At 39.6% G+C, this 11025-nt stretch overlaps 1 long non-coding RNA gene across 1 annotated transcript; it reads right to left on the bottom strand.

Moving 5' to 3' along the window:
- Window positions 1-7267: 7267 nt before the first annotated feature.
- Window positions 7268-9223, bottom strand: LOC147538047 (uncharacterized). The gene is made up of 2 exons (XR_015225601.1): window positions 7977-9223; window positions 7268-7648 (listed from the first exon to the last, which is right to left on the bottom strand). It is a non-coding gene; the product is annotated as an uncharacterized LOC147538047 (long non-coding RNA).
- Window positions 9224-11025: the final 1802 nt, after the last annotated feature.

Raw genomic sequence — 11025 nt, 5'->3', positions numbered from 1 at the left:
TCGAAGTTGATTATATTCTGTTCGAGGATTTATCTACTGGTTCTTCAATCGACATCGATATTACCCCTGTTAAGGATAGGTCTTCTACTTCGAATGGTGATGTTGTCAAACAACAGAAAGACAACAAAATCGTTCGAGGACATCTGCTGAATCACATGGACAACAAGTTATTCGACTTGTTTGTCAACTACAAATCTGCTAAGGATATCTGGGATACCCTTCAAAAGAAATACGGAGCTGACGATGCTGGAAGGAAGAAGTACATCGTGGGAAAGTGGTTACAGTTCCAAATCAACGATGACTCTTCCATCATGGAGCAGGTTCATGTCTATGAGAACCTGGTTGCTGAAATACTTGCTGAAGGCATGAAGATGTGTGAAATCCTTCAAGCCAATGTTCTGCTGGAAAAGTTTCCTCAATCCTGGAGTGACTACAGAAACCATCTGAAGCACAAGAAGAAGGACATGTCCCTTCAGGAGTTGATCAGTCACATGAGGACTGAAGAGGCAAATCGCCTCAATGATAAGTTTGCTAACCTCTCTTTGAATTCCCCTTCTGCTAACTTGGTTGAATCTGTTCCCTCTGGAAACAAAGACAGGTCCAAAACTAATAAGAAGAAGAAGAAGTCTGGAAAGAGTAAGACTGGAGGAGTCAAGTCCAACTCGAAGATCCAGAAATCGAAAGGTCTCTGCTATGTCTGTGGAAAATCAGGACACAAAGCATACCAGTGCAACCAGAGGAAGGACCAACGCTCAAACGTTGTTGTACTGAATATCGCTGAACCTGAAGAGATCATTGCTGCAGTAGCCGAGACTTGTTTGGTGGAAAGCAAACATGAATGGGTGCTGGACACAGGAGCTTCCAGGCATATGTGTGCAAACAGAGAGATGTTTCAGACCTTCGAGGAGATGAACGATGGATCCAGCGTCTACATGGGCAACTCTGCAAAAGCTGGAATCGTGGGCAAAGGAAAGGTTCTTCTGAAACTCACCTCTGGAAAGAATCTGTCTCTGAACGATGTTCTCTACGTGCCCACCCTAAGGAGGAATCTGATCTCGGGATCTCTTCTCAACAAAGCTGGTTTAAAATTAGTTTTTGAGTCTGATAAAATTGTAATTTCTAAGAATGGAGTCTTTGTTGGGAAGGGATATCTGAGTGGGGGCCTTTTTGTAGTGAACGTCGATTCAGAAATTAATAATACTTCTAGTTCTGCTTATATCGTTGAGTCTTCTAATTTATGGCATGGTAGACTAGGACACGTTAATTACGCTTCTATTAAGAAACTTAGAGAGAATGGAATCATCAGTGCAGATGATCTTGATGATCACACTAGATGTCCCATATGTGTAGAAGCTAAACATGCAAAACTGTCCTTTAAGAATGTCACAATTAGAACGACAGAACTTTTAGAACTAGTACACTCAGACTTAGCTGATTTCAGAAACCTAGCTAGCAGAGGAGGTAAGAGATACTACATTACCTTCATAGATGACTACTCAAGGTACACGAAAGTTTACCTCTTGAGGTCTAAGGATGAAGCTGAAGAAGCTTTTCTGAATTATAAGGCTGAAGTAGAAAACCAACTAGACAGAAAAATAAAGATGTTTAGGTCTGACAGGGGAGGAGAGTATAACTCTAACACCCTTAAATCCTTCTGTGAAAAACATGGAATCATCCATGAATTTAGTGCTCCTTATACACCACAACAGAATGGTGTTGCGGAGAGGAAAAACAGGACACTCAAAAACATGATGAATGCCATGCTTCTAAGTTCAGGATTACCCGATGAACTGTGGGGGGAGGCGATCTTATCTGCCTGCCACATACTCAACAGAGTACCCCACAAAGGGCTAGACAAAACACCTTATGAATTATGGAAAGGTTATGCACCTAACCTGAAATTTCTAAGAGTGTGGGGGTGTTTGGCCAAAGTGGGTATACCTGACTTTAGGAAAGTCAGTGTCGGACCAAAGACAGTTGATTCTGTATTTATTGGTTATGCTCAAAATAGTGCAGCATATAGATTCATGTTATTGGAAGATGAAACAATAACGGAATCTAGAGATGCTGAATTCTTTGAGCATGAGTTTCCTTTGAAACTACCTGTTGAAAATATTCCTATGAATGATTCGTCACTTACTGATTTACCCACACCTGACGAAGTGCCTAACAGTATGCTCCCATCTATCTCCACCACAGATAGTGTAGAAGATGGAACAGGACTTAGGAAAAGTAAGAGACGTAGGATAGAGAAAACTTTTGGTCCCGACTTCATTACTGCTTTTCTATCTGAAGGTGTAGACTGGCTTAACGATGAGTTTGTATCTAGTTTCTTAATTGAGACTGATCCAAAGACTTATCATGAAGCCATAACTTCAGTAGATGCAAGCTTATGGAAAGAGGCCATAAAAAGTGAGCTAGACTCTATCCTAGTTAATCATACGTGGGAGCTGGCCGACTTACCTAAAGGGTGTAAACCCATTAGCAGTAAGTGGATCTTTAAGAAAAAAATTAGGCCAGATGGGACCATAGATAAGTATAAAGCCAGACTAGTGATCAGAGGCTTTACACAGAGAGAGGGACTTGACTACTTTGATACCTACTCCCCAGTGACTAAAATCACCACAATTAGGTCTCTTATCGCGTTGGCTGCCAGGCATGACCTGGTAATACATCAGATGGATGTTAAAACGGCCTTCCTGAATGGAGATCTAGATGAGGAGATTTATATGTCTCAACCAGAGGGATTCGTAATCCATGGTCAGGAGAGTAAGGTATGTAGACTGAAGAAGTCCCTCTATGGTCTAAAACAGGCACCCAAGAAATGGTATGAGAAATTCGATGATACCATGTTGAGCAATGACTTCACTGTGAATAACTCAGACTCATGTGTATATTCTAAACGGTGTACGTCTGGATATGTCATCATATGTCTGTATGTTGATGACATGCTCATCTTTGGTGCCAATGAAGATGATGTGAATGAGGTAAAAACCTTTCTGTCATCTAAGTTTGAGATGAAGGACTTAGGAGAGGCAGATGTTATACTAGGGGTTAAAATCAAGAGAACCCTAGATGGCATCTCTCTGAGTCAACCTCATTATGTTGAACAGATACTGAGAAAGTTCAACTCCTATGATGTGAATCCAGTGAGAACTCCCTATGACCCTAGCACAACTCTGGTGAAGAATGAAGGACCAGGTGTCTCACAATCCGAGTATGCTAAGATCATAGGAAGTGTGATGTTTCTGATGAATCACACAAGACCTGACATTGCGTTCGCAGTAAATAGACTCAGTAGATACACACACAACCCTAGTGAAGAACACTGGAGAGCACTTCATCGCCTGCTTAAGTATTTAAGAGGCACAATTGATCTAGGCCTGCATTATGGAAAGTTCCCAGCAGTGCTGGAAGGCTACTGTGATGCTAACTGGGTCACTGACAATGATGAAGTCAGTTCAACTAGTGGTTATGTTTTTGTGTTGGGTGGAGGTGCTGTGTCATGGAAGTCCTCCAAACAGACATGCATAGCACGTTCCACTATGGAGTCTGAGTTTATTGCTCTTGAACTGGCAAGTCAGGAGGCAGAGTGGTTGAGGAGTCTCTTAGGAGACATACCACAATGGGGAAGGGAAACTACACCAATTTCCCTTCATTGTGACTCACAGGCTGCCATTGCTGTTGCAAAGAATAATGTGTTCAATGGCAAGAAGAGACACATCAGGATAAGGCATGCTGCAGTGAAGCATATGCTGAAAAATGGTGTAATAGCCTTGGATTATGTGAGGTCAGAACAGAATCTGGCAGACCCACTTACTAAAGGCTTAACAAGGAGACTAGTTCAAGAGACGTCTAAAGGAATGGGGCTAAAGCCCCTGTGCTGATTTTCCATTCCTGTGACGTGGAGCAGAGTCAGCTAAAGTAAAACTAGCAGAGCTCCATTAAGGGGTCAGAGTTGGACCTGAGGATGAGCCTAAGGCTCTTAATGTATTCATAGCCCTTTGTGGTGGTTCTAATGAGACGGACTTGATGAATACACCGATAGCTAATATATCCATTACCGTAATGGTGGTCCTATTGAGACGGACTATATGGTGTTTAGCTGCTGATGATGATGATGAGGATGAACTTCCAAAGTTCTTAATGATTTCAAGACCCGAGTAAGGGGTCAGAGCCTGCGATGAGGTAGACTCAAAGAGATCACCTAAGTGAGCCCGAGGGTGTAAGGCCGCCCTCTATAGAAGACAGACAGCAGTCTTCTTAAAACCTCACCAGTCCCAAGGTATGTTCAGGGCCTACTTAATGAACATGAACGAATCGCGGAGAACGCAGAACTCACCGGGTATCGTATGTGTTGTGGGGGTCTCAGCCAGAAATCTCCAAGTTCAAGAGTAATTTCACTTGGTTGCTTTATTTTTGGTTGTTGCCTCACTCCACTATGTGTCAATTCAAATCGAAAGATATTGAACACTTAAGTACATGTCCCACTTCCAGCTTAGCAGTCAGAAGTCTTTGATAGCCATCTTGTGGGGGATTGTTGGGTTTATACAATGGTTGAGCCCATTTGGGTGATTCCTTGGTTGGGCCCATTACCATCTAATAATTAATTGAGAAGTGAGCCTCACCCACTCACTACTAGTCAAGACAATTTGTCTTCTAGTTAGCACATGGGTGGGGTCCACCTCTAGATATAAGATGGCATTCAAAGCTCTCTTTCTCTAGACAATTAATGTCCCACATCTCTCAACTAGTGAAACTAAATGTGCCTTATAATAAGTTGCTTGACAACTCATTGTAAAGCACATGGTGGAGTAGAGAAGGCTCCCACACGCGCGCGCACACATGTGAGGCATTTGGGCTTTTAACCTATTTGGACCACTTGGGTTATTTGGGCTATTTGGACCTCTTGGGTTATTTGGGCTATTTGTGCCACTTGGGTTGTTTGGGCTATTTGGGCTTATGGGCCTTTGGGCCTTTGGGCCTTTGGGCCGTGGCCCGTGAGCCCGTGAGCCCGTGGCCCGTGAGCCCGTGAGCCCGTGAGCCCGTGTGCCCGGATGCCCGGGTGCCCGGGTGCCCGGGTGCTCGGGTGCTCGGGTGCTCGGGTGCTCGGGTGCTTGGGTGCTTGGGAGCTTATAGTGAAAAGACTCTTTTGCCACGAAGAGTAGTTCACTCAAACTCGGACTTTGACTAAGTCGGCGGGATTAACCTAATCAGTATTTGAGTATATCTCTAACTGATTTCGTAGGGTTAATCAGTTTCCGAGTTTATCTCCCACTCCCTTAACTTCTCTACCACGTTTCCTAGGCGGTTAGGGTTTTCTCAGAGGCTATATATACCGGCTGAACTCAAGAGAGAAAACATACAACTCAATTTCGGCTATCTTCCTCTTTCTGATTGTTAAAGCTTTAGAGTTCTGTTATCTCCATTACTATCTCTGTTAGTGCAGACAGAGGAAGTAAGCTGTGGTCAATCCTTGGGGAGTGATCGGAATAAAGTAATTAGCACCCCGGTTACTCCGAAATCACTTTCAAGGCAGTGGCCTCCATACCACGACACAGTGAATCAGTTGTTTTCTATCCGACAGTTCCATTGATCTATCCTAGTTTTCCAACACATTGTTGGTGGGAAATTAACTATCACCTCCTGATTTAATCAATAATAATATAATATTAAAACCCTATGGAGAAATAAAGTAAAACCCTAATAATAGATTAAATTAGGGCACAAAATACATAATAAATATCACTCACTCACCTTTTCTGAAACAACCATCCGAGTTCTTGGCCAACCACGACGAGGACTACAATTATGTATATATATATATATAGAGAGAGAGGGAGTGAATTTGCCTTGGGTGATTGCGTTAGGGTTGCCACTAACTGTTAGGTCTCAGAACAAGAATTTGGGAGCTGATTGGGGTTTTATTATTAGAGCATCCCCAATGGTTAGCACAAAAAAAACACCAAAAAAGAATCTTCACTAAATTTTTTAGTGTTTTCAAATTGAGAAACCCAAAGGCAAAACACTAAAAGTCTCACCAAATCACTATTCATCACACCAAATTTCATTTTTACCATTTTTTAACTCTAATTTTTTTATAAAATAAATTTAACTACAAACCGAAACTAATACGACATTTTACTAAAACTACGACATTTTACTACAACTAAAAATTGAAGCTAATACGACATTTTACTAAAATGTCAAATTGAAACTACTTCGTTAATATGGAGGTAAATCATTATATTCGTAGTCACCTCCACCTCCACTGCTATAGCTACCTCCATCTCCACCTCCAAACGAGCTACCACTTCGTTTTCCAAAATATATTTCTTGTTGTTCTCTTCGAAAGTATGCTTGTCGTATCGGATCTGTAATTGTATTGACGTCCATGTGCATAACATCATACTCCATTTTTCTTTGTTCATGAATGATTTTCGCCATCTCAACTTCACGTTCTTTGTCATTTCGTTCATTATCCACGTTCCTTTGCTTATCTTTCCTAGCATGTCTTTCAATTCTTGCTGTTTCGGCCCTTCTCATAATCTCGAGTGCCTTTGGAGTTCTTCAATCTCGTTTCGCTATTATTAAGAATCCGGCGCTTTATTGGGATAAAAATGTGCTCCATGTTATAATGTTTGCTTGCATTATAATGCATAACATGATTGTAGAGGATGAATATGGCGATCGCACAATACCCAACATTTTCTCTGAGATTCCGACAGTAGAAATTGTTGAAAATGAAGCCAAACGTTTCAAACGATTCTTAGCTAGGCACAAACAAATTAAAGATAAACAAGCTCATTTTGAACTACGAGACGCTCTTATTGATCATCTATGGAAAAAAAAGGCAATGATGAACATTATTGATTCTTCGATAAGTTGTTCACTTATTAGGACTAATAGTATTGTAATGTCTCCGAAAACCCGAAGTACACAAACTCGATAATGGTGGAGATGATAATACTAATACTTCGATTTTGTGTTATTAAGGGTATAAATAAAAATAGTTAAGGTAGTCTTTTTTCTAATGTTTTAGTGAAATATTTAATTTATGTTTTATAATAATTTAATTAAGTAATTCAAATTTCTATGAGGCTAAACCCAAAAAAAAAAAAACACTAAGGGTCCGTTTGATACATGTGAAAACCATTTTTTTTCTGATGGGAAAGAAAACCACTTTTTTTCTGATGAGAAAGAAAACCATATTTTCATATGAATTGAGTTTTTTAAGTGTTTGATTGGGTCGTGAGAAAATAGCGTGTGCCTTTTAAAAAAAATCATGTTCCCTTCATTTATCCACCAATTTCGTATACTACAAAAATACATGAGAATTCTCTTTTGACTACTATAGCTAACACTAATGAAAAACCAATCTACTTGGCTTGCATCTTCTTTTCAGCTTCTAATTTCTTGTAGTGAAGGAGTTCAATCCCTTTCGGTACTAACTGTTTCTTTAGATTGGTTGATGCTTCCTCATATTGCTTATTCATGTACACCAATTCGTCCATTGCTTCTCTATATCTGCCTCGATGAGCATCAAGCTTTGCTTGTGTACTTCGAAACCTCATCCTTAGCCTAGCTTTCTCGTTAATATCCGCAAATCTTGAGTTTTAGTCGATCAATCTCTGCAGTCTTCTTGATACTGCAGATGAAATGAAAGTCAGAATAATGAAAGCAAAAAAGAGGCATTTCAGACTACTATTACTATCAACTCCAAGGTTATTAATGTTCTAGTATAGTTCTCTTGGTTCATTGCAAAAACAGAAGAAATTTCCCAAATTAAAGTACAATATTTACAAAAACAAATATGCAAGATAAGCCAACAAGCAGCATAGTTCTCTTGGTTTATTGCTACTTAAGGTTATTGAACAAAACCGAGGTTGTCAGAATGACATATTACTAACAAATAGAAAGCTATCCAATACATAAGGATTTTATTCAATACTTGTCTATTCGAATATAAACAATACCTGCACATAAGCACCCCTAGTGCGCACGTGGTTTAGTTTCTGTTATAACTTCTCTCCAATATATAAATCCCAAGTTCACTTCCTGATCTCCTTTAATCCACATAATATAACAGCCTAAGAATACTTAGACCGGAAAACATCAATTGAGAGGTAGATATCCATGTTAACCCAATGCCTTTATGATATTGGAAGCAAATAATTCCATGCTTCGGGTCCAAGTCTGACTTAGTAAGTAAATCAAGGTTTTGGCCGAAGTTCACCAATAACTGAGTAATGGATACATTGTAGTCTATCCTAATTTGACATTTCCAGTCTGAAGAACTCCAAGGCTGTCAATTTTTATGTAGAAACTAATGTCCCCATCGCGAACTCACAACTCGTATACCCAATCTCGTCTTATTTCCATTACAGAATAAGCCATATGGTGCTTGGTGTTCCATATCATTATAAGCCATATGTGTGAATATATCTAATGGGTGAAAAATCACAAAGAGAGCTTTTTGAGATAACTAGACCATAAACTTAAGCTACCATGATTAGAATCATAAAATAACTATATTGGGCATTCTCAGTTCCGTCTCAGATTCAAGACATTATTTGTCACAATTCATAACACTGATTCTAAACCCTAAGTAACTCTAATAGAAGTTCTCGGATTAATATAGATTCGAAGAGTTATTAAACCAATAACTCAAGCAAAATAAAATTCCTACCAAATAGTTCCATTCCCAAAACAAGTTCAAGTGTGATTATCAACTTGAAAGACATGCCCACATAAATGAATGAAACCCTAGAAAATTGGATCGACAGGAAAACCCAAAATCTCAATGAAATAACCCAAAATAACTTCAACAAAACCCTTAAATAGAAGAAATTAAGAAACATAAATACATGTAGAGAAGATGGGAATTGAAGGGGAAAGATGTAAACGTAATCCTGGTGCTCTTGTTACCATTACAATGTTTCCATTCAAATTCTTCCATGGTTCTGAAGCTTTTTCTACTACTTTTTTAGTCACTATTCAGTACCAAAAGGTTTTAGAGTTTTGTGAAGATGAAATTTCTAGGGTTTCTTTTGTTCTGATAGGAAGAGGTGCTTAATTGCTTAGCTTAACCTGTACTTGAGAGAGAGCAGTGCGTTAAGAGAGAGATAGAGAGGTTGGGAGAACGAAGAGAACGAACGTGTGAGGATGGATATGAGGAGAGAGAGCGTGTTTTTGGGCTGAGTAAGAAATCCGTTTTACCACCTCTTTGGTGGTAAAATCTTTTAAGCTTTTTTCCAACGTTTTTTTCTGACGGAAAAAGAATTTCTCACACTTTTGGCCTTGTCAAACAGTGGAAAACCGATTTTCGTACGAAAATCGATTTTCCCACACCATTTTCCCACGTAACAAACAGACCCTTAAGGGTTGAAATAAAAAAAACAAAACAAAAAAAAAGGACTAATATGAAATAGAAGAATAAAAAAAGAACCAAAATCAAATAAGAAATGACCCTGGCCTAGGGATGTCAACGGGGCGGGTTTGGGACGGTTCATCCCCTTCCCAACTCCGTCCCGTTAGTAAACGGGTTTTACCATAACCGTCCTAATAATTAATCGGGGTGGATATTCAATTACCATAACCGTCCCAATTAAAAATTGCTAAACCATTACCGACCCGCCCCGCCCCGTTTAATATAAAACGAGTCGGGTCGGGTCGGGTTCAATGTATTTTGTTGCACAAAAGTTATTTTAGTTTGAAGTAACATAACAATTGTTAACACAACCTTGTAAGACTTTGAGTTTATCAATCATAAACACTACAACTACTTAATAATATAAAACATAAAATAAATAAATTGATAATATAAGATTAAAGTTTTAGAAACATAACCTTAAATAAAACAAATATTTAAAATATAACATACTAATCGGTTCGGGGCGGAGTTTACTATCTAATACCAAACCCGCCCCGAACCCGATTAGTTTTTTTAACTTCATACCAAACCCGAACCGTTTAATTAACGGGGCGGTAAAACTCGTCCCATTAGGGGCGGGTTTGGGAAAAAAACCGCCGGTTCGGGCCAAATTGCCACCCCTACCCTGGCCCATCACATCCCCCATTTGATGAAGATGAACAGTGGCTACTGTTCATGGCACGGGTGATCTCCCGTGCCATTGGGTACAAGATACCCTGGGTGATACCCAGGGCCGTTGGCGGATGCTCTCAGGGTTTATATCTTAAACAAAAAATGGGAGAGATTCACGGCTGATTTTCAAAGGGTTATTTCTCAAATAGTCCCCAACTTTGTGACCAGCTTCCTGCTTAGCCCCTACTTTATCAATAATACCCAGATGACCCCTTTTTTGAGTTTCCGTTATAACACCGATAATCAGTCAACATATCTCTCTCTTCCATCTCATCACCTCTCTGTCAGGTCATCTTCTCGCCACCTCATCGTCTTCACCGACAAGGTCGCCGGCCGGTCAATTTTTCGACCGACAACTTTCAAACATAAAAAAGAAATTCTCTCTCTTTAAACCCCTTGGCGAAGGGAAACCCCTTTGCCGGAGGGTTTAGAGAGAGTGGAGAGATAAAAATTTTATTTTTTTTACAGAGAGAGGAGAGAGAACTTCTTTTTTTATGTTTGAAATTCGCCGGCAAAAAAATTGGCCGGTCGGCGACCTTGCCGGTGAAGACGATGAAGTGGCGAGAAGATGAGCTGACAAAGAGAGGTGATGAGATGGAAGAGAGAGAAATGTTGACTGGTTAACGGTGTTATAAGGGAAACTCAAAAAAGAGGTCATCGGGTATTTTTGATAAGTAGGGGCTAGGCAGGAAGCTGGTCACAAAGTAACCTTTTGAAAAACATATTTCGTGAATGTATCGCGAGGATTCTAGTTCAACTTGAGTCAAGCTCACATATCACATATATATATATATATATATATATATATTCTTTACTTTTAAACTAAACCCAAACCCCTACAGTAAACAGAATAAAAAAATATAAACACATAAATAAGAAGTGGAAAGTTTAGTTTAAAAATTGAGAAAAAGAGTTCTTGT

Source organism: Eschscholzia californica, unplaced genomic scaffold (genome assembly GCF_041429995.1).
Source record: "Eschscholzia californica isolate CP2 unplaced genomic scaffold, dmEscCali1.0.p SCAF_5, whole genome shotgun sequence".
Lineage (NCBI taxonomy): Eukaryota > Viridiplantae > Streptophyta > Magnoliopsida > Ranunculales > Papaveraceae > Eschscholzia > Eschscholzia californica.
This window is presented reverse-complemented; position numbering and strand designations above follow the sequence as displayed.